The 24,684-nt window shown below is 44.1% G+C and overlaps 1 protein-coding gene and 1 long non-coding RNA gene across 2 annotated transcripts in view; one reads left to right on the top strand and one right to left on the bottom strand.

The window, feature by feature from the left end:
* Positions 1–9,508: 9,508 nt before the first annotated feature.
* Positions 9,509–13,104, bottom strand: LOC132248785 (uncharacterized). Its single transcript, XR_009460193.1, has 2 exons — positions 10,262–13,104; positions 9,509–10,147 (listed from the first exon to the last, which is right to left on the bottom strand). It is a non-coding gene; the product is annotated as an uncharacterized LOC132248785 (long non-coding RNA).
* A 189-nt stretch (positions 13,105–13,293) lies between these two features.
* The window catches only part of BAHD1 (bromo adjacent homology domain containing 1), a 60,665-nt gene continuing 49,274 nt past the window's right edge, over positions 13,294–24,684 (top strand). The window contains exon 1 of the mRNA XM_059722996.1: positions 13,294–13,673. The gene's annotated coding sequence lies outside the window, so the exon portion shown is untranslated. The remainder of the gene's footprint in view (positions 13,674–24,684) is intronic.

Genomic DNA, 24,684 nt, shown 5'->3' with positions numbered 1-24,684 from the left:
ACTTCAGGTCATCCAAGCCAAAGCCTAGTGTCCTGGCTACTTGACAGTCCTTCTGCTGTGGCAACTGAGTGTAAATGTGTACTACTGTAGACGAGCTGGACTGAGTTCCATTCTTCCTGGCAGGTGAAGAGTAGAGAGAGTTGTTGTCTTACTGGTATTACAGGTTTCCTGCCTGCTTACAAGTGTTGGACCAAGCTTCTGCCCTGATGTGTTTCTTACTTAGTTTCCACATATTGGTTCCATTTTTAAGCATTTCACATAGAATTAATTTGTGTTTTACACCTATTTGTGGTTTTGTTACCTGGGACAATAGTATCCAGTTTAACACCAAGCACTCTGCACTCATCAGCAAGTGACAGGACATAGAACCATTCCTTTAGGTTCTGTAAAAATCTATTAGCATTCAAAGCCCGCTAAAAAAAAAACCTCTTATCTTTCCAAGTTGCTTTTAGCATTTGATTCGCTTTACTGTACTCTTTCTGGGACGTAAGCTTTGTCCTCTTATTTCTACAGCCTTACTTCACTGTTTTTATGAGTCATACTTTAGAAAATAAACCATATCTAGGAATGGTGAGACTTAATGAATTAGTGAACATGTGCATATGAATTTCCATTCTTGCTAACATGGTCCAGTACATAAAGCAGTTCTTGGTTTTGGTCCTTCTTCAGAAATATAGCACTCAAGCACATTATAAGTGCATCTCAATTCAGGATAGCACTTAGGTATGTTTTTAACTTGTAAGCATGTGCTTATGTGCCTTTGCTGAAGCCATGGCTCTATTCTGAACTGTCATCCTGGGTAAGTGTCTTCATTGTACCTAAAATTCCCTATTTGTAAATGTGACTAATGATGCTTATACACACCTTTGTTAAGTGTTTTGAGACCTTAGATGAAAAGTATGATATAAGTGCTACATAACATTATCTTTTCTCTCTGTTCATGCTGGGCTGATTCTCACTGGGTGTGTCTACATGAGATGCTTTACTGCACAGCAGACTAATTTGCTGTACAATAAGGCATCACCATCTATGCATGTGTGGCAATTAGGGTGCAGTAGACTAATTTACTGTGCTGCTGGATAGTTTCGTCAGATACAAGAGGTATCTGACAGCACAGTAAATTACTGCACTTAAACACATGTGCAGATTAGAACATTGGGATTAGTTTGAGTAAGTTTGAGCCAGAGTCTATTCAGTCATGTTATTTGCAAGTGTAGATGTGCCCTCTGTTACCTGTTGATCAGTAAAGAGGGAATTAGCAATAAAAGTTTGATATAGTCTTGTAAAATGAAAGCAAAATAAAAATCAATTCAAATATCACATTATTAGGGGCTCTATAAATCTTCTGATCCATTCTGATCAAGTCTAAGGTTTAGATTATCCAGCGATCAAATATGATGCTATGTACATACTATTTTTTAATATAAATGAAATATTTAATAGTTTAGATATATATGGTATGTCTATTCTAGCTGTCATATCTCCCTCACTGAGTCTGTGCCTTATCAGGAAAGAACCCATTGATTACTTTTTATGGGAAAGAAAATATTTCACTAGAAAGAGACTATGGAAAAATTCACATTTATATAGAAATCTTAAAGGAAGCGGCATACATAATGAGAAGTACTGAGTTATACAAGTAAACACTGACATTCATCTTCATCCTTGGTGTAATATAATTCCAATAGAGTCAGTAGAGTTCTACCAGGAATAAATTGGCCTTGTGTAGTAATTGGGTGTTTCTTCAGGGGGAAAGTAACCCAGTGGAAACTGTCTCTTTAAGCAGCAGGCTATGCAGCCTAAGCACCTTTTATGCTGAGGTTGCTCTGCATCAGGTGGGGCATGGCTGACTCAGCTGTTTTGGTTATTTGCATGTTTACTAGTTTGGAGTCTGATCATTTGTCAGAGAGATTTTGGGGGGAGGAGGGGAAAGAGAAGAGGAGGGAGGGCAGAAGATAAGCAGAAGGGGTTCTGGGTAAAGTGGATCAGCTATAAAACTGAGTGGCAGCTTAGCTTTGTGGTGCCAGAACATGAAGAGAAAAGCATATAGTGTAAAATTAAGGAAGCTAAAGCTTAGGTAAAACTGTTATTGCGAGAGGTTGGGAGGTCTCATGAAACTGTCTCATTAAAAAGCAGTTTAGCCCAGGCTCAAAAAGCTAGCAGCTACTTATGTTCTGCAAGCAGGTGGGGCATGGCCATAATTTTTTCTCTGGTGAAACAGTCTTCTCCCAAATTAATCCTGTGGACAGTGCTTTTAAACTCCTTAGGTATATGCAGAAGTTGCTTTTTTCATCATTTAAAGTGCTTTATTGCCATGACTTAACAGAAGTGCACAGCTTTACAGCACTTAAAAAATGGCTATAGCACTTTAAATCAACCCATTAAATGAGGTATTAAATGTGAAGCGCTGTATTTTACAGCACTTTAGCAACCTACAATGCTTTAAATAACGTCTGTATGCTGGTCAAATTTGTGACAATTCCGTCGGTATCCTGTGGGCTTTGCAAGCTGCTGCCTGGCCCCATGGCAGATCCAGTTCCTGTGCCTAGCTAAGAGGGTTGGGGGTGAAAGGGACATACACAACTACTGCCAGGCCCCAAAAGGCTGTGAAGAACCCCCTGCCACCTAGCCTGGAAAATGCAGGGAGGCTCAGAGCCCTCCCCCCCCTACCTCCCACTCCCTCCAAACACTGCACTTCTGTCATGTTTAAGAGAGCTGTAACTTTATAGTCCTATAAGAAGTGCTCTAAAATATAGTGCTGTAAAATGTACATGGAGTACTTCTGTATACCTTTTGCTTAAGGCCTTGTAGTTATGCTCAAATGTGTGAATAATGTGAGACTATATCCCTGCAAACAAATGAGACTACGCTACTACTGTATTTTTTCAGTAGATTACAAAGAACAGTTTCCTGAGAATGCAGTTCAAGTTTATTTTTGTGCCTCTAATTCTACTGAATGCTGTTTCTTCTGAGTCGTGTTCCCTTTGCCTAACTCTGTATGAGACACTGCTGGGTTTGGTTTGCCAGACACAGTGATGGGTCCCAGATTCTTCAGACTGATAGAGATGGGTCAATTTACTTTTCAGACGTTAAGCCTGTGCAAAAAAGTCTGATTAAACTGGGCTACTGTTCTTTTCAAATTATTCACACACCAGTAGGTTGAAAATGAAATTTCATTTGACTCTTCTGAGACAGGTTCCAAAGGTGTAAAATAAAGAAGAATGCCTTTAATCTAACAAACTGCTGTATCGAAATGGATGTCTGGTGACAATATAGCTTCAAACATGTATAAGCAGAAGGGATCAACTTAGCCCTAGTTTTTCTGATTCTGGCAATTATGCAATGCATATGGACATTGGGGAGGGAATTTCATCAGACTTCTTACTCCCAGAAACACCATGTTCCTGCCTCTAGCCAAGAAGAGCTGGAAAGTCTCTTCTGCATCTCAGTAAACCTGACCTCAGCATTCATCAGAGCAAGGGCATTCAAGACTGTTCTAAGCTGCTCCAGTCTACCAATTTTAAGTTTTGTTTTGTAGTTCATGCAAATCCTGACTACTTGTAAGTGTTGCATGTAATGGGAATTGCCTGTTAGTAGCACTGCTTGGGTTTTAACTGGGATCTCTTGCTGTTTGGGGAAGATAAGTTCTTGCTTTCTGCCTCTTGCAGACTGGGTGGTCAGCCTGGTGTTTTGAGGTTGCACTGGAGCCACAGAAGAAAACTGCTTCCTAAAATAGTAGAAAATGAGGGTTGGAAGGGACCTCAGGAGGTCATCAAGTCTAACCTCCTGCTCAAAGCAGGACCATCCCCAATTAGATCATCCCAGCCAAGCCTGCTTTTCTGAAGTCCAGAGTCCTTACTCTGCTGCTCTCCATCCTTCCTTTCCTCATGATCTTCAACTCATTCACGTATAAAAGTGAGGTTCTCGGCCATGCACAACAAAGTCTAATTCTCAGTGGGATAACTTGGAACACTGCCAGCCAGTCTGCTCCAAGATGTCAGAGAGTGTTTGGCGGATTATCAGGTAGTAGCCTATTGATTCTGGTGCAGATTGGAGGACCAGTAAAGAAAAATGCACAGGAAAACTCTGGCCTCCACACTGGCTGGTGCTGCAGACACAAGAATTTTGCTGCCACCCCCTGTCACTGCTTGCACATACCAAAGGAGCAGCTTAGCTTGGTGCTTGAGTTGGTTTGCCTGTAGCTTGGACTTAAAAGGATCTGATAGGGAGGGCTTGGGGGAGAGTAAAAATGGAGAGTGGAGAAAGGAATGGGGACAAGTGTGGGAGTGGGGATGTGGATAAAGTGTTAGGAAACTGAACAGATGGGGCTGCGGGTGGCACAGAGGAAGAAGAGACTTAACATAGAATGGATTGGAGAGTCCTGGTGATAATTGAAACAGGAATTCATAAGGGGAAAACTAGAATAGGAATGGAAGTAGAGGCCTGGAAATAAATTGATGCTTGAGTAGGAGGAAAGAAGGATGGAAAACAAGGACCTGGGGAGGAGAAAATTGTACCTGAGAGGGGTTGAGGGTACACAGCACATGACATGGGGAGGAAGGGGAACAATGCTATGAGGGGAGGAAAACCCACAGCCTCTGACATGCAGAGAGAAGACTGGGGAACACATGGAGTTCCTGGCCTGAGGAATGTGGCAGGGGACTTGCAGGGAATTGTTGGAGAGGGTTAAAATGTAAGGGATTGCCTGGTTGGTGCAGTGTGTTCAGCCTATGGAATTCCTGAAGAGGGCAGTCCCTCAGCTGTATGGAAGGTAAGGTATACTAATATTCAGCCATGGCTACCAGGGATCCCAATATTCTTGCTGTAGCATCTCTCTCACTCCACTGGCTGCCAACACAACGTAATAAAATATAAAAACTTGTATCTTTTTTCCCCCCACCGCACAAACCAGTGATTTTCAATCTTAGACTCAAGGCACCCCTCTCAATATGCCAGCTCTTAGTTTTCACTCATTTTTTGACTCCAGAAAAACAATAAAGCAGTTCTTTTGTTGCAAAAAACTGTGAAAGACTGCAACAGGTCAAGATATTTTGAACACTGTGAATTCCTGCTTGAAATCTCTGGGTTTATCTTATGAATCATTTGTGCACACCTAACAGTGCTAACATTGCATGGCACTTTGTGGCACCCTTGAAAGGATCTTAAGGCATTCTAGGGTGCTGTGATACCCTGGTTGAGAATCATTGTTTGAAACCCTTCCCCTTCAGGCCTTTAAAGTTTTGTTATCTTCTGGTTTCTGTTTAACTTATAAAAAAATTCTTGCAGTAGTATTTGTAGCTTTAAGAAGCTCTGGTGATTGCACCTTTAAGATCTGGAGTGTTCTGTAATGCACGGCTAAAAAGAGCTTCTCTATCAAACTTGGCAACAAGCTTCTCTATCAGACTTACCAAACTTGTAGAGATTGGCTTGCTGGAGCCTCGAAGGAGAATTCTCAGACTGTACTCACTTGATTTTACTGTTATATACTTGTCTGGTTCTTTTTATCCAGTTTAAGCCATTAACTGAATGTCTCGCTTGTAACTTGGCATGTCTACATGTGCATATTAATATATATTATTGTGATGCAATGAACTCCGGTGCTTATTTTTTTGTTCTGGGTGCACTGTTTGCATGGTGAACCGCAGCCCACTAAGCCCAGTTGGAGCAGCCCTGACTGGCAAGGGACCCAGGGTTCCCCCTCCTTCCCCAGTCCCCCAAGCTCAATGTGCTGTGGAGGGGCTGGCTGGGACATGGGAGTGCTTCAATGTAGGCATGAGGCTGGCGAGGCACAGTGACCGCCCACATGCAATGGTGTCGGCGGTGAGGCAGGGGCATGGCGTCAACAAGCGGTAAGCTCCTGCAGGCAGCCACGGTGGTGTTGGTGGTGAGGGGCAGCAGGAATCACTGACCGGTGATTGGTGACCACACACGGACGCTGCTGGCAGTGTTGGCGGTGGCCAGCGGTGATTGACGACTGCCCGCAGGCACCTCTGGCAGCGTTGGCAGCAACCAGGCTCAGGGGGTGCACTGCCAATCTCAGGGGGTGCACATGCACCCGTGTGCACCCCCTACACGTCACCAATGAGTGTAGAGCTAGCTGGCAGGCAGCCCTTGCACTGAAGCACCCTCATGTCCCAGCCAGTCAGGGCAACATCTACATGTGCGTTGCTATGGAATAAAAAACTCTGCAGCAAGATAGCACTTGTATTTACAAGTACTGTCCTACTACAAAGTAAATTAGTTTACTCCAAACCAATAAGGGTGCACATGTAGACATGTGACATTTACTGCACAGCTAATTAGTCTACTGTGCAGTAAATGTCTTGTGTAGATGCACCCACTGGGTATCAAGAATAATTTCTTTTTTCTCTTTCTCTCTCTCCTTCTCTTCATTTTCCTACCATTTTCTCTCCATCAAAATTCCCTTCTCTTCCATCTCCTCTTTCTGTGTAACTTTCTACAGTGCTACCTCACCTTACTGTCCTTTTGCACAGGACTAAATAAGTTGCATGGCAGGAGATCAGGCTTTCTGTCTGCTGCTCCCTGGGTCATGCCGCTACTCCTCTGGAGCTGTCTTCCCATATTGTGGGGCAATAAGAAATCACAGGAAACAAGACAGGGAGGGCCCTGTCTGTGGGGCTAATTATGTCCACTGGTCAGCAAGCAGTCTATGTTGGCACAGTTCAAACAGTGAGGTAAAAACCCACTATAATATTTATTTCCCCTATTTTACTGTAAGCAGCAAGCAGAATGTTTTGGATGTGATCCCTTTTGCAGGGGTGCTGTGACAGTTGTTCATTAGCAATTAATTCTTCCTGGTCAGGGAGGAGAAACTGCACTTTAAGGGGGCCATGTGATATATGGTTAAGGAATAGCAGATAACCAGCCATGCTGTTTTGTAACTGGCAATTTAGATTGTTTTTACCCCATTTGAATGAGGAAGGAACAAGAGAAGAAGCTATTTCAAGGCAGGTCATTTCTCAAAGGAGTGAGGGTGATAGAACTTTTGAAGGCTTCTTTCTATAGAGAGCTCTTTGCATTTTTGTAATCACCCTGTTTTTTGTAATGGCATTCTGATAGCCTGTGTCTTTGAAAGTCAATCCTAGACCTTGTTTGAGGAAGAGGCATTTATTTATAAATAGGAGATATTTTCCTGATTTGTAAACAGGAGATAGCCTGGAGATTCAAAAGTTAGGTCTGAGCAACAATTCAAGGGATGCTAGCATTCTAAATGCTGGGAAGTGTTTGGTTTTTGCTACTTGTTTTTGTTCACCATACCTGTTTGTTTTAGAGGGGGCTGGTTTAATAGTATGACTGGAGAAATTTCTGGTTAACAATTACAGTTGAGGTATAGTGGTAAGTATGATTAGTGCATATCCAAATTAATTCTAGATTTGCCTGGATGCAGACTACTAAACAACTGTTAGGAAATTTCATTCATGTGTCCTGGCCTTCTCTCATTCCTAAATTTAATACTTAACTGTGTGGGGAAAGTGAGATTAGTTTACAGAAACACTTCTATGCAACAAAACTTACTGCAAAACAGGGATGTTTTGGTTTTAGCTGCATGCTCCACTGGGGAGAGATTCATAGACTATACATACAGCTCTGTCATTCCTTACTAAAAGATATCTCTGGGGCAGAATACACAGCAACTATTGAGGACCAACAGCTAGATGTATATATGTGGGTCTGTTGGTGGGGAAATATGTTGTATATGTTAGGGATGGGGAGAATAGCTTCTCCAATTGTAGTTTAGGGGTTCATTTAAGAAGTACTATTACCTGTGTTAAAATTGGATCAAGACACCTTTCTTAACCCATCTGTTCCATGTGTTGCGGGGTCTTCAATGAACAAAAAAAGTCAGAGCCTAAGTTTCATGCCTGATTTGAAAGATGGAACCTCCAGCAACAGTGGCCCCTAACAGTGTGTCAGGGTATTGATTCCATGATAGTTCAGAGAGAAGATTGCCCCCTACTGAATCATCAGCACCATTTCTTGCCCTACATGTTTCCTCAGAGGTCTATTTCCTGGTTATACCTGAGCCCCTGTTCCCTTTATGGTCTCTTAAGTGTAACCCCTTAAAGTGTTGGGCTTTTTACCCTTACCTTTTTTATAGTGCAATTCTCTTTCCAGAGTGGCATGTCCTTGCCTACAGAACTTTGTGCATCATCTGTACCTGCAGAACCCTGAGGTCTGACTGGGTTCAGGCAGCTGCAGTTCTTTCCTGTGACTGGCCTCATGGCTGCTTAACAATACAGTATTTAGAGACAGAAACAGAAATCTTCAAAACAAGTCTTCATGCACATTTATCTTGTCTAAAGTCACTATGTCAGCTATGTCTTTGATTCCTTTTCCTAGACAACTCCAAACTACCTTCCTTCCCTTCTCTTGAGAGAATCCCATTTTCTGTGATGCACTCAGGTCTTTTCCTGTAATGTCTTTTAACAACTCAGTTTTGGGAGAGAGGTGGTTTCTCTCAAGCCATTTTGCTTCCTTCCTGCTTGTTTTTCCTTGCAGTTCCCTATCAATTAAACCAATGTATTCATACTCCATAACCAAGTCAACAGAGCATTCATAAATTATTATGTAGCAGCTCCAATTCTGTCAGTCTCCCATCCAAATATTGACCAGCCTTGTCCCTATTTAGCACATGAGATCACAGTCCAAGATGGTATGGTTGTAAAGTCATTAAAACATTTCTGAAGAGTAAAGTGAGATTGCATTCTCTATCACACTAAAACTAAATCTATAATTGATTTGATGCTCTGCATTTGGCTACTACCTTAGTTAACCTCCTGCTGCTGTTTGCTGGAGAGATTGGAAGTTTTAAAATTATTTAGTGGCAGCTTGACAGTCCAGTGGTATGGCAGATTTGGTGATTCCTTCAATCTTCACCTTGGAAATACTGGTTAAGCAGCACTTTCAGCTCTCATAAAGAAAGGGCAGGGGGGATTTTTTTTTACTTTTTAGCTAACACTCAACAACGTTGAGCAGCAAAGTAGTGCTACTCCAGGACACTTGAGGGAAGTGGTGAAATAAAAAGCTATAATAGGAATTTCCTGATGGGATCTTCTTTTCTCCCTACCTTTTTCTTAAGTGCAGAGCAACATTAGTTTCTACAGCACAAAGGAAAAGGGTCTGCAAGCAATAAAATTCTGATCCAATTGAGAAGGAGCTGTTACATGTTGGGTCTGAATCCATTTTAAAATAAGTTTGTTGTTCTAAACCAGACTGTTTACAGTCATTATGCTTTGCTGAGTAACTAGCATACATATTCATTTCCATAAGATAACTGTACTATCCTCTGTCATATGCTTCCTTGAACTGATTGTTAACAGAAGAGAAAACTCAGTGTTAATACTGTACACGTCTACAAGGCTTATCATTGGAGCATCTTAAAGCACAAGGATCTTAACAAGGCAATATGTTATTGGATAAAGGCCAGTTGCTAGCATACATCCCATTTGTTTGTTCTCAGCAATATAGCTGATAAGTTTATCTTGGCTTGTTTCTTGGTCCTTTTATTTAAAAAATGATAGCAAAACATTCAGGCAGCCACCCCTCTAGCTTATTTTCTATAGTCGCAGACAGCACATGTTTCTTTGAGAACCTATGTAAAACCTGGCTTCTGATGTCATCATAATTTAGCCAAAAAATGTCATGGCTTCCTGGTTCATGATATCTAACTGTCTGCACCTGCGTTCACTGAAGTAACATCAGGCCATTGATTTGGGGCATATTTTTGTCTGGAAAATACTATCACTGAGCAACCCTACTGTGCCCCCTTTTTAGGTAGTCCTGGAGGTAAAATTATTGCTGTAAACTCTGGGGTAGACTATAACATTATATAGCCATAACAGAGGCCTTCATTATGATTTGGCAAGCCCTGGTTGCTGAAAACAGTTGTGCTTTGTCATTGAAGTGGCATGTAGGTGAATGAACAGAACGCTGCTGAGATCTGACTTAAAGTTCATATCTACATAAACTGCCAAAGGAAACAACGGAGCTTGCATACAAGTTTAGAAAGTGGATCAGTGTCTCCAAATGGTTGAAATGCTTCCTCCTTATCTCCCACCCTTGGCACTGCTGTGATGTCAATAATGGCTGATCCTGCATTCCAGATTCTTTACAGTACACAGGCACACTGGGAAGAAAGAGGATATTTTAGTATGTTAGGTTTCCTTCAGTTTTGCTGAATTCTACACAGACCTTTAAAAATGGTCTTTAACCCAGTTTCTGTGGCTTAATTGATGCTTACTGCATTTGTTGGTTTCCTCTTGCTATTAGCAGAGATTGTTATGCTGTGATTGGGTTGTCCCAGTTGGCACATGCTTGCCTTCAAACATCTTCCTGCTTCCTGGCAATGTTGGTAAAGAAATGGCTTACAAACATGCCACAGTTGCTAGAGAAGTTCTGAGGTAGATGGCACAGGCATAGGAGTGGATGAAAATCAGGGAGGCTGACCTTGTTGATGTCCATTCAGACAGGAGGGAAATGGATTCCTTCCCTAGTCTCTGTAAAAATAAAAGCAGAACAAAAACAGAAACAAGCAAAAAAACCCCAAACCCTAAAACATATAACCTTTTTATTCATGAAAGAACCAACATTGCTTGATAAACTCAACTTTTCGAGCCTGTACTATGGGTGTCTCACTTCAGTTCTCCAGGGAGAGTAGCATCCCTTTTTGGTTACAGAATGCAATCCTGTCTAGTTAGGTTCTCAGGGAATGGGAAAAGACACTGAAAAAGTGCTTTGTAGATACCTGTCCATCAATGACAATGACCTTATACTGACCTGAGTTGTTACTTCAGGCTGACAGTTTTTGGGGAGCATCATTTTATTTTTTTCCAGAATAGGCTGCATGGTCCAGCTCAGTCCCAGTGGAACTTTGCCCATGGTGTCCTCTTATTGATTGAGTGCTGAGACTCTGAAGTAATTAATGTTTTTTGTTTGTCCCCCCCCCCCTTTTATCAGAAGAGGAAAGGGGTTAGTGTGGTAGGACTCAGTGGAGGGGAATGATGGTGATGTGATAACAAAAATAATCTGTTATTCCACAACATCCCTTAAAAATATGTAAGACACATGCTATCAATGGATATGTTTACTATACAGTCTTGGCAGCTGCTGCAGTAGATAGGAGAAACTGCTGTGTGCATCACAGTAGGCCAAGAGGGCAGAGTCCATTTTCTTAGGTTGCTGTCTGGGCAGCAAGGAGAGTGTGTCCCTTCAGCATGGGGAGGTGCACACCGCCGGGGCAGGGAAGCTCCAGGACAGTCGCTCCCTCCTGGCTATCAAGTAAAATTGGCCACCCTCAAAGGAACTGAAAAGTCATTGAAGCCAAGTCACAAGGCTGCTTACAGAAAGAGTTTGTGCCAGTGAACCACTGAGGGAGGATCTGTGACCTTTCTCACAGAAACTGAAGCACAGCAACAGGACTGCAAATGAAAAGGGGCCTATTTTCCTGTATCGGATTCTTCAAAAAAAGGAAGAGATTGTGTTTTATGCAACAGTGTGGCAGCATTTTATTAGTACACTGGGCGTTGAGGTGCCAGGAGGCAGGTCTTCATACAAATGATGAGAGCAGCAGGGGTTGACTCTTTATAACCCATCCATTCTTCATACTTCCCCACAGCATTCCAGTGTTGAGTTCTCCCATGCCTGTTTCAAGAAGTTCATTCTTGCATCACCAAGCCTCTGGCTATCTTCACAAGTTGCAGCCTAGTCTTCATTTTTTTTCAGCTCTCCTGCATCCGTGAAAGAGAAAAGTAACTTGACCTCCTCTTTGAGTTCAGGGGAAAAACAATGGAGTGGAAAGACACATTTGACTGCTGAGAGAAGTGATGCATTGCTCTCTATAGTATCATTAGCAACTACTGTAAGATACTTAAAGCTGAGTTCCACTGTCGGTACAACTAACCTTTCTTCAGAGCTAGCATGCAGCTGAAAAACCCCGTTTCATTTGGAGAAATTGTGAACAAATCACTCCAATGTTCAGTTAAAAGGAAGTGTGTCCTCTCTGTATTTGTGCTTCAATCATCATGTTTACATTTGATAAGCCTATATAGTTAATGCTTTGGAGAGAAGGTGCAGTATAAGCATGTTAGTGTAGACTAGAGGATACGCTCAGTAAGAGACATGTTTATTCAAGAACCCATCAGTTAGAGCCACCTCACTTTAATGGTGCAATGAGAGAGAGTAAAGTTTGGCATCTTTCATTGCGGTAACGTTAGGTCACAAAATCAAGGACTTGAGTTAGGAAATCTCAGAAGCTAAGGTTTCCTCACAATGCCACCTTGCTCAGATGTGATGTATTCTGTTGTCAGTTTTCCTCCTTAAAGGTAAACCTTAATGCTTCATTACCTGTCCTATAACCATTCGTTATACAGCGTTTTATAGAGTTATTGCAGTGGCCGAAGGCTCCCCTAATGTCTGTGAATCTTAATTTGAGCTGTCCCCTATATACAAATGCTTGGTACTTCGGCATTAGCAGTCTTTGTGCATTTCACGCAGTATTTGTAGTTGAGCTTGCGAGTGCCAAGGGGCGTTTGGGGTAATGGGATGGCTGGAGAGAGGCAAGGCTCCCGCGCCGGGATTCCGGGCGCCTTGTGGCTGGCAGAGCCGGGGAGGCGCAGGAGGCGACGGGCTGCTCCGCGGGGGTTGACAAAGAGGCCTCCCTCCGCCCTCCCCGCGGTCACTACGGCCGGAAAGCGGGGAACGTGCTTCGGCCTCCCCTCGACGCCGCCGAGCAGGTGGGCGGGAGCCCGCCTGTGGGCAGCGCGCTCCCCGGGCCGTGCGCGGGGTGGGGGTGTGACAGCCCAGCCGCCCCTGCTGCGAGTTTCGCCGGCTCCCGAGCAGCCCCTGTCCGCTCCTGCCATGCGGATTGTCCTCTCCCGGCCGCGCCGCGGGCAGGCAGGCGGCCTCGCGGGCTGGGCCGGGGCGCCGCGTGGGGCTCCCTGCGAGGTCGCCGACCTGGGTGGGCGCAGCGCGGCCGGGGCCGGGGCGGCTCTGCCACTCGATGGCGGGGGAGAGACAGGGGCTCCGGGCCGGGCCGGGCCGGGGATGCAGCGCGGGGATGGCGGGACCACGCCACGCCCGCCGGGAATCTCCAGCGCCGGGACCGGGGGGGGGGCGGCTCGGCCGGAGCGGGCTCGGCGCGGGATTGGCTGGCGGCGGCGGGCAGGGGCTCGCGTGATTGGCCGGCGCGGCGAAGCGAGCGGCGCTGGGGAGGACGCTGATTGGCTGCGGACGAGGAAGCAGGAAGGAGCGAGGCGCTCGCTGCTCTGGCGGAGTTGGAGCCGAGCGGCAGAGCAGCAGCACCAGCGCGCAGCCAGCGCCAGCCGCCGCTGAGCCGCCTCCCTCCTGTCCAGCGGCGCCGCCCGCTCCGGCCTGCGTGCGGGGGCCGGCCGCCGAGCACAGCCGCGCCGCGCCGGGGGCGCCCCGTCCCCATCCCCATCCCGCAGCCGGGAGCTCCGAGGAGGCGGAGGCGGAGGCGGAGGAGGCGGCGACGAAGAAGGCGGGGGCGGAGGAGGAGGCGCTGACGCAGCAGCGTGGAGCCCGGGACTCGGGCGCCCCGCCGGGCTCCAGCCGCTGGATCCATCCCGGTCGGGGCCTCCGGCTGCCCTGGGCCGGGCCGGGCCGCGCCGCGCCGGGGCCGCACGAGAGGCGCCGCGGTGAGTCCCGCGCGCCGGGGCCGGGGCTGGGGGAGCCGCCATCCCGCGCGGGGGCTGCTCCGGCTCCCCGGGGAGCGCCCTGCGGGCGGGCGGGCGGGCGGGGTGGGGGCGCGGGCCGGGGAGCAGGTGCCGCCCCCCGGGGCGGCTGCAGTGGAAAGCCGCCAACTTGCGGGGCCGGGGCGGCGGGTGCCTGCGCGGGGCGGCCCGGGTGTGTCGGGCGGGGCAGCGCCCCCGGGGACTGGAGCGGCAGGGCCCGGCCCGGCTCGGCTCCGCATCCCCGCCGCCACCGCCGAGCGCGGCCCCTCGGGGCTGCCCCGACCGTGCGAGAGGCTCCCGCGCCGGGCCGGGCCCTCGGGGCGGCCGGGCCGGGCCGGGGCCGCGAAGGGCATCCCGGCGGCGGGGCGGGCTGAAGGGCGCCGCTGCGCTCCCCCCGCCCGTGACCCCGCCGGCGGCGCGGCGCCCCCTCCCCGGGCGGCGCGGCGGGGACCGGCCTTTGTGGCAGGTGGGTGCGCCGGGCGGCGGCCGGGCCGGGCCGGTGCGGGACTGGCCGCGGGTGAAAGTTACATAATAAAATCCTTCACTTCGGGGCTCGAGCGAGCACCGCGGCCCCGCAGCACATGCGGGGTGGGGGGGGGCCCTGGCCTGGCTGTTGTTTCCTGGCCCTCCCTCCCCCGCTTTCAAAGACCTTGCTCAAAAAGCAGCCCCAGGGGGTTGCCCGGGGGCCAGGGCCGCTGCCTGCAGGCCCCGGCTGCTCTTCAGGGGCCCCCGCCCCTCCAGCCTGGGAGACAGATGTCCCGATTCAGATGGCTGCGAAGGACAAAGACAGGCAGCGCGGCGCTCTCCCCTCCCGGCGGGTGGGCAGCTGGGGAGGCACCTCACCCCCGGGCCCCAGCCCCAGCTGGGACTTACCGGTTCAGTCCTCAGGGAGAAAACCTCTGGCAGTGACTCAGGAAAGGGGTTTCTATAGAAAGAGCCGGGTACAGAATGGCCTCCTACCTATTCCACAGCAGCTCCTTTTAGTAGGGGGAAGAAACGCCAACTTGAGAGGGGTTTTCCACATGCGCTGCTGAAGCCGCGATGTTCAGGGGAACAATGGAGGGAGAGTCTGTCAGGGGGCTCTGGAAACCAGGTGTCATTTGTTGCCTTCCCCCACCAACTCCCCTCCAGAGAACTGGCTAAGCTGATCTTAACCTGATGCCAGGGGAAAATACCAGGCTCTGATTTTATGGAGCCCATTGCATAGGCACATGTAGATGGCTGAGGAGCAGGCTCCGCACATTGGCTATATGCCCGTCTGAGCGAGGTCCTCTGGCACTTCCTAACTGTTTTGTTGTAAAGGTATGTGTAGGGTAGGATGGAGGCAGTCAAGTCAGTTTGGGCAGGCTGAGCAGATACTTACAGCAAATGCATGTATGATGGCAGGTGCTTGGCTTTTGTGAGCGAGTCACTCCTGTGTTGTGAGGCTGGCATTGAAGTAACTGTCTTGTGTGAATAAATGTTAATTCACTAGAGCAGTTGTCTCTGCATGTGGTTCAGATGCTGTTAATACACAATCTGATCCTACCATTTTGAGTCCGGTTATCTGACAATACATGCAGGTATTTGCATGGAAGAGCAATATTAGAAAGAGATTATTTTTTTAGAGTGTTTGTTATGCAGTTGTTTTATGCTGTTTAAAATGGAATATGCAAGAGTTAATTGCACTTTACTCTTCAATTTAAGCATCTTTCCCTATGCTGGCTGTCCATTCGTCTGGTTCCAGTCTCGCTGGATATTCCTTTCTCTCCTGTTGGTGGCTCTCACTGCTTCTGTTTCCTCTTCTCCTTTTGTGTAGCAGTAGCTCCTAATGGAGGCAGCTTCACTGGCTCCTTCTTTCCAGCTGCTTCTACAAGATGCAGGAGCCAGCACCATGTGACTGGCCAGATCTCTGCAGACTTGTGAGTGCTTTGTGGACTACAGTTTGACAACCATTGAGCTTGATAAATGGAGATGCAAAATTCCCAGGTTTTGTCTGGCACAACCTAGGACTTATTCTGAAATGCATCATGGGAGCCTAATCTCTTTATAAAGATCTGTGGATAGTTCATGGGAAAACTTTGAAATTATTAAATTTTAAAACCTGTTTTGCCTGCATGGTGGGTGGGTGGGTGTGTGTGTGTAAATATATAGTGTCTGTCTATTAAGTAAAACTGCCCCTGATGCTCCTTCCCTATACAGAGTCTGAATCATCAGGTGCAGATGAACTTCAAAGAAAATGACATTTCTGGGCAGTTGGTACCTCAGTTTATTGACCTTTCTATCAATCTGCCACAACTAGAATTTGCTCAGTCCGACCTGCTACCTTGGGGCAGAGCTCTGTGTACTTTTTGTTACTGTGGCTGTAAATTGTGCTCCAGGATCTAAGTTTTCATTTTTAAGTTGCTAGTCATTCTGCTTGTGCCAAAAATCGTCCAGATGTGACTGAGTGAAAAACAATGTAGTGGACCTGGTTTATTTTAATGGGCGATTGCCTTTGAAATCTTATCATAGTTTAAATGTCAGCATTAAGTGATTTAGTGTGGCTTGGTTTAACAGAACTATCATGCTAACGTACTCCACCTACGATCTTAAATTCTCTTTCACATTTTCTCAAGTGCTAAATACCCAGTCTGTCTCCTACTGAGCTGTGAGAGTTTAGATTTTTACAAAGAACTTGTGTGTCTATGTATCTTAAATATAAAAATATTTGTTTTTAAATTAGCTCAAGTATCCTGTTAAGTAAGACTGGAGAAGTGATGTTCCAGGGACTGTATTTATTTTCCTAGTTAATTTACTAAGACTTGGTTTCCAGCCTGCTTAGTAAAGTGCTATAGAACCAGGGTTGTGAAGTATAGCCCTGTTTATAGGAGTACAAATTAGCATTAAAGAAGCAGAATTACTGTAGAAGGAAAAATAATTTCTTGTGGAACTTCATCTAACTAGAATCTTATCTGGGTGGTCATGTTTGGTATCAGTAGATAACAAACATTACCTTGAATGATGTAGTGCTGTGACCCTGGTAATGTACTTCTGTGCCATCACAGTTTTTTGGCATTGAAAGGTCTAGCTATCTGGTAAAAATTGTTCTATGCTTTTTTTAGAATTCTAAGTTTTAATCCATAGTTGATGATGCAGTTGGGTAGGTCTTTTCCCTCTGACACTTAGATATGGGTTCATGTCTTAGAAAAACCACAGTGCCAGTGTCTGACATGCACTCTTGATAAAGAAGTGATACGGATTCTTAGCTGGGGTTTGGTTACTTTGAAAGCCTCTGAGACCGTGCATAAATTTCTTGGTGGATTGCTAAGGGAGCAACTTTTCTTTTTACACCAGATGTACCTTTCATCATCTCAGGTCTCTTCTCTATTTTCCATTTTCCTCATTGACCACAATATTTGGATCCATTTAATGTCACTTCTTGGCTATAATCATCACTTTGTGGTGAAAGCGTGTTGGGATTGGAGTGTGCTTACATATAATATGTGGATATTTTACTAAGATGGTGATGAATACTTATTTGGGAAGCATAAACTCTTCTTCAAACATTGGCTTGAAATATTTTGGTGTTGAAACGTAAGCTCTTAGCAGGAAGCCTATTCAAAGTAAACAATTGGAAAAAATAATTAGAAATCCTAAGCAAATACAGGCACACCGTTACATTCTGTTATTAAGTTCAGATCACAAGAAAATAACAAACTTTCTGATGATCATATCTAATGCTTAAACATTTTAAGCATAGTTGAATGGCATTACGTAATGCATACAAAATATTCTACATAGATTTTTCCCATGCCTGATATTGGACTAACCACCACAGTACACCCAAAAGAAGTTACCATGGGAACAAAAACCACTTTCCGACCAATCAGTTGAACTAATTAAAGTCACAACTATCATCCTTGTGAATAACAAATGAAAACAGTAGTTCAGATGTACTTCCAGGATAGCTTTACAGTTTAAAATAGAAAATTAAACATCCCATGGCAACCACTGAAATTAAGAATAAATGCATAAATGAAACCTGTACTTATTATTCCACCGAGTATGTCATGGTCAGGGATAATACTATACGTGTCTGTTAAGGAATGTTGATGATTTTTTGAGATTTGGAAGAAAGCTCTAATCTTGTGAGATTCTGAAGGGTGTTTTTCTTTTTTTGTTTCAATTTTGCTTTATTCTGAAATATCTTCTAGTGTCAAGGCATGTTATTGACAAACCACAAATAAATTGGTTATGGTCACTAATATCAGGCTGTATCTTCAAATGTACTGGTGTTTCCTGGTCTTTGCAGTTTGTAGAAATTATCAATAAAATTTTAGTTTTCAGAAGTATCTACTTAATAAATGCCTGTGTAGATGTTTTCTGCAAAGAATGCAAATATCAAAATATACTTAGACCCTAAATCCTTTTGGTTGTGGGATGTTTCTTAGAACCCATATGTCATCTCCAGTTTTGATCAAGGCAATGGAATGCTACTTTAAAGTAAAAGTAAGTGTGTGTGTGTGTGTGTGTGTGTGTGTCAATGCCCAGACCATATTTTGTCTACACAATTTGAAGTGCCTGTACAACCTAAGATTACTGTGATTATTTTTTTTTTTAACCTTTTTTGATATTGTAGTTGAAAATCCACACTATGCTATGGCAAGTGAAAGTGGAACACAGTTCCTTATAAATGTTACTTAACCATCTTTGTTTAAGACTGAAACTACTTTAACTGTCATAGACAATTAAAAAGACCTATATCTAGTCAATTTCACTTTCTAGTTGTCATGCGTTAGCAGGAGGCTACAAGTGTTTGGACTGCAAAAAGTACAGCAGAATATTGAGTTTTAAAATAAAATCATTCCAGTTGAACAGCAGCGAAGCACAAACTTGACTCAGACCACTTTTAAATAAAGCCAACATTTGAGCCTTCATTAATTGACGATATCCATGTAGAAAAAATGTCTAATTGAAATACGGCTAGTTTCAAAAGAAGTTAAGGTTGTACATCTGTTCTTTGTCCCTCTGCCAGTTTTTGTAATATTATAGTTCTGTTTTTCTGTATTTTAATTTTTTCTCCTGTGTTGACTGTGTGAGTGAAAATCCACAGTAGGGGTAGGGGAGCCCAGCATAAAAAGGAGAGTTGGTAAAACTGATTTTACATTTAGTAAAATGCTGTCAATTGACCCCACACCCACAAAAAGGTATGGAAATGTTCTTGGTCAAAAAAAATCCACAAAACTTATTCAAAGTGAATATATCCTCAAAGGGGGTGGCTCTTCTGTTTTACATAAAGTTGCCTGCATATAGGCAGTTAAAGTAAGGAAAACTTAACAGAAAAAAACGTTTTGTCACTTTTATATCCTAATCACTTAAGCTTTACATACTGCAAATTTGTTTATAAAAAGTTACATGGTAGGTATGGTTGTTTGAGTTCAAGTATCACATGTGAACTCTTCTTCAAATTTTGCATGGTCCTCTGCTTAAAACAGCAAGCCTGGTCATAGCTTCCCATTAATTGCTTCTATAACTGAAGAATGAGCAAATGTATTCTGGACACACACAGTTAAGAAACATGAGGTTATGTGATGTAACATGCCCGAGATTCAGCTGCCCTGACCAAGTATACTTGCTCCATATGATTAGTAGTATGTTACAGTAAACAGATGTGTATTGATGAAAAAGGAAAAACAGTTTTGGACTCCCGAGTGCTCATTAAGATGCATATCTAGTGACATACCGTTGTAAGGCTTTCACAGTCAGGCAGGGCTAGAAGCACTGCTTTATCATACTTTATTTTTTTATGCCCCAACTATGGCTTACTAATGCTTGGAATAAAAATAATTGGCCTAGTTTTGCTTCTTGAGTGTATAAAACTGGTCAGTTTCATTCTTGCTGTAGTCTGGTTCTTTTTTTTTTTAAGGTCCCGGTTTTCTGCTCCTACTTGGCAACTAAATTTGAGGAATTTAACTATTTATGCCTCAGATGGAAAGTGCAGCAGAATTATGCTGCAGTACCTAAAAAGATCTTTAGCATGGTATTTAATGTGGACTGATACCACACATCTATTTTGATATAGCATTATGTTAAGAGAGTTGGTGTAGCATTATCATCTATGGCTGGCACATAAATTTAGATGTCTGGGGACTTGTGTATGTTGTGACCTTTTATACACCAATAGGAAAGATTACAGTGTTGTGTGACAGTCTTCTTTACGGTGCTGTATTAAGTATTGGGACAGGATTCCATATATGGGGTAGATGCAAGTATTTATGGGAATTGCACTCTAGACAGGTAAGTCCTTGGATAGCTGCAGTGGAATGCTTTTATACTGGAGTAAATTAGATTTATTATAGTGTCTCATTTCTGAATGTGATATATTATAGCTTTAGTTCAGGCCTGCCGGTTCTCATGTTAGTAATGTGTACGTTTTCTCAATTTGATCTGCAGTTTTTGTTCCTTGTTTAGCTATGCCTGAATTGCATGGCTTTCCTTTGTGAGCCACATTGCAATGCTTCCTTACACCCGTTCTTAAAAAAAAAAAAAAAAAAAATCTATTCAAAATACTGTTTAAAATGTGCAAGGGTGGAAGTGTGCAGCTTCCAGATTTTCATCCAGTTCTATTATTAAAATTTTTATAAATCTCGTGTGTATGTAACTCTTCAATTTAATCCAGAGTTTTGTTTGAAATAAATATGGACTTGTTCCTTTGTATTAAGTAGTATTCATAGAAATTTATCTTCAGTCTTAAAATATAGTTCTTTAAATGGAAACTTAAACTGGAGAAATGTACATGTTCATGTATGGAGCCTGTGTTTGTTGGCTTCATGGGTATGCTGTGCAAGGTATTCAGTATTGTCCCTGACTGTGGCCTTTCAGAACAGTCCTGAAAATAACGTTCCTTAAATTGTTCCCCTACAATACAAGTTTATATAGTGCTTCTCGTATAGACTGTCCTTAGGGCTTATAGGTAATCTAGAACATGGTCATATTGACTGCAGATGAAAGACAGGTAAAGGTAGGTCTGCAATGGCTCCATAGTGCTTTCAGAGCCGCTAGCAAGAAACAAGGCCTTTACACCACCTCCCATTCTGTGTGCTCCAAACCCAGAAATGTGCTAGTAAGGAGGGCATGTTGGAGTTCCCCTCTGCCACTCTTGATCTGTCTGGTGGGCTTGAGTGGCAGGAGCTGACTATATGCCATAGTCTTCATTGCTCCAAGCCCAGGAGTGCAGCATGGGTGAGCGAGGGAGGGCCTTTTTGTAATAGTAGTAGCCTGAAGAGCCATGTGGGGCCAATGCACCTGTAAGCAAGGGGTTAGGAAAAGGAGAAAATCCTCTGAGCTTTGAAAAGCGGTAGGGTGTTACAGACCTTAGGAGCTGTTATAGAAGAAGGGTCATACCACTAACTGTCTTATGTAAAAGCATAAAGCAGGCAAATGCTAGGTAGGCAGAGAGAAGAATAGAATGAAAGGCAGGTTTGTGAGGTTGATTCAAGTCTAGGGAAGATCTTAAAAACTAAGGGCAATTTTAACTGCATCCTACAATGAAAATCAGTGGAATTATCAAAGTGGCTATGATATCTGGTCATACTTTTATTGTAGGTGTTAGAAGGCAGGTGATAAACTATTTTCATACCAAATTCTGGAGAGCTGGGACTTGAAAAGATCATAGAGAAGGGGAGGAAGGTTGACTATATGAGATGGAAGGGGGGTGGGAAGAAGATTATTAAATATCTCAGCAAAGGTGTGAGGGTATTTAGGCTACATGGAGTGACAGGGCAGATAACATGAACTTGGAAAATATGAGAGGAAAAGGAAAGTTCAGGCTGAAGACTAAAACCATATTTATGGACAGCAGAAACAAATGATCACTTGACAGAGAGGGTTTTTTTGTTCATGCCCATTGCGCAGGTGAGTTACAAAGCAATTTGAGAAAAGAGGTTAGAGGTAGGGAAGTCATTGCTGTCAGGAAACAAAGATTGTTTACAATAAAAAGGTGGTGGGGCAGTAAGGGACTTGTGCAAATTGAGGAAGGTTCCTAAGAAAAAGGAATTGACACGAATAGTAGTGTAGATAACACCAGAAAGATAACAAAACCAAACAGTAAGAGAGAGGGGTTTTCTTAAGGGGCTGGATATTAAATTTCTAAGAGCATGGGAGGTGAAAAATAGTTATCAATTAAGGCAGGTAGTGTTACAAACTAGGGCAATCACAGTTTGATAGAAGGAAGCAGATTCTTTCCCTGGGGATGGGACAGGTGGGGAGGGCGAGCTGAACTGGAGGGGAGGCAATAGCTGTGAAGAGGGAGCAGAGATTACTAGCTTCTCTGGAACTGAGTACCTAGTATACTGTATGCCCTGAGGGCTTCCACATAAAGTATGACACAGCTCTTGGAGTAGTTCGGTAGCGAGGACATAATTTTGCTCATAGGTCAGTGTTCATGCATTAAACCACCTGCCTTGAGGTTTGTTTCTTTGCAGTCTTAGAAATAACTTCAATGCGCAACAGCAGCTATTTTCCATAGTAGTAGTATGGATACTGTGGCAGTGCTACATTGCTAGTTAAAAGATGCTGTGCAGTGCAGTCTGCCTTTACGATATTATGTCCGCTGTCCTGTCTCAAACTACTAAGAGGAATGTAGGAGATGTTTTGCCATCCCTGTTTTGAAACCTCTCCGCAAACTATAAACCTTGTTGGGTATTTCTAAGGAGCCTTTTCTCTTGAAACCAGTACACCGAAGGCATTCTCTGATCTGGCCAACCTCTGCAGCTTATGCCACAGTGTTACTTAACTTTTCCTAACCTTTGTGAGAGGGCAGGAAGGGTGATGGAGTAAGACATGAGAGAAGTTTTACATTATTTTCAGAATCTCAGATGTGGCTGTTCAAAACTCAACCTGTCCATGACTAAGTGGACATCAATCCAATTTAAACTTGCGTAAGTTTCCAAGGTAACCGTCAGAGGCAATTGCATAAATGGAAGATCGAAGGGAAGGAGAGCAAACACCACAGAAACATTTCAACTTTCTCAACATTATTAAAAACCTAGTTAACTGTAATAACCCCTAATAAAACAATTTTTATAGTGGGTGGTTGTTAGATACCCTCTGGTTGAGAGGGGGCCTGCATTCTGCTCGGATGAAACCTGGTCAATTAAAAAATGGATTAAAGTGGTTTCAAGTACTGCCTCTGGCTCTGAGGCCCCTTGCCAATTTTTACAGTTTTGCATTTTCACAAATGGATGTTGAGCTTTCACATCACATTCCTATTTAAAAATGTGAGGGTCTTTTTCCCCTCTCACGTTTTCATGTATGGAGGATTCACACAAACACGAGCATGATAAAACTGATTAGATCACCAATGTTAAATAAATAAAGCAACCATTAGAGGAATCTTTTCCTGGTCTTTTTATAGCATTCTTATGTATCAGTGGTTGTGGAAACACTTTTGAGATGGATTAAAGATTTTTTTTTTAAGCTTATCTGTGTCCTCTCTAATGAGAAGAAAAACATTAGTGTGCTACTGCTGCATATTGTGGTGCATTCTTGTGCCATTTTTGAAGGCAATAATAGCAGTACAATATTGCCTGAGGATTAGAAAAGTCACTGAGTGTGTGGTATTGGTTTCAGATCTCTCATAAGCAACAGAACATGTGTCGGTGTTCCAAGAGTAATATTTTATGCCCAGGACGTGAGAATTTCCAGAGCCCGGCTGGCTGAAAGGCCAGATCAGCTTCAGAGATGAAAAAGGTGGGGAGGGGCTGCCAGCGAGGTCAAAAGGCAACACCTTTGTGAAAAGCCCAGCCTCTTTGTACCTCCAGCTGCTAGGGAAAGAGAGAGTCCTGGGATTCCTGCCATTGTGCAGTCTCTGGGTGTGTCTTGGGGGCTTCAGCTTCCCCTCCAAAAAAACAACCTGCCAAACAAACCAAAAAACAAAACAAAAAAACCCCAACCCTTCAGAAAAGTCAAGTTTTATGCATCTTTCCCTTCTGGAACCTCCTGACTGCTGCAAGGGTGACAGGCTGGTTATGCTGGAGGTGATCTTTGTTATCCCACTCTTCTCAACTTGAACTTTTTTGATACCTTTGCCTTCCTCCACTAATCCGGTCTGTTCTCTGCAGCACTACAAAACCGACATGATTCTTGCCAGTTCCTGTTCTAACTGCAGGATTCTGAGTAGCATCCGTGAAACTAATCGGTATTGTGTAATATTGCTCTATTACTTGGGGAAAGCTGTAAGCAGCATTAAAGGCAGTGAAGCTGACTGCCGGCTCATGGAGATTGAATTCACACTTGGTTCCTTTTTGGAAGGAATTCCTGCCAACATAAGCTAGAAACTATTTATTTATTTATTTTTAATTGAGAACATAAATTCTTTAGTAGATGAAATGGTCTCCCTTAAGTGAGTGTACTTTTAATTTGTTTATACCAGGAGTGCCCAAACTTCAGGTCTGGTGGGCCAGATAGGTGGCATATGGTTGGTCCATGGGCTAGATCCCCCCTCGGGTCCTTGGGCCTGATCCTGTGCTGGGCCGATCTGCTTGTGCATCAGCCAGATCTGTTTACTCCGGGCCATATTATTCAGTTTGCAGGACTCCCCATGGGTCTGCACATTTGGCAGCAGGGGAGCAGCAATTAATGCTGACAGTGCTCCCTCACTGCCAAATTTCCAGGGCCTTGGGGAGCCCTGTCGGCAGGATGATGTAGCTGGGTGGGCTTGAGCACCCCTGATTTATTGAGGAAAATATTCATCCTAGCAGTGGAATTAAGTAGCATGATTCTTACTTGAAATTAAAACAGGATGTGTTCTCCTATTTTAAAGCACACTATCAGTTTGAAAACATTTTAAATGTGATTTAATGTATAGCTCAAACAGAATGCAGAATTTCCCAGTAAACTGAAATTTTAATGTCGATGCCTGTTCCTGGCTCTTGAAATCTGTGAGATGCAGGGCAGAATTTCTTAGTTCAAAACTGTTTTCTGTACTTGGATGGCTGTAGTCCAGCATCAGATC

This window comes from Alligator mississippiensis, chromosome 2 (genome assembly GCF_030867095.1).
Source record: "Alligator mississippiensis isolate rAllMis1 chromosome 2, rAllMis1, whole genome shotgun sequence".
NCBI lineage: Eukaryota > Metazoa > Chordata > Crocodylia > Alligatoridae > Alligator > Alligator mississippiensis.
The sequence above is the reverse complement of the archived record's forward strand: the minus strand, read 5'-3'. Positions and strand labels throughout refer to the sequence as shown.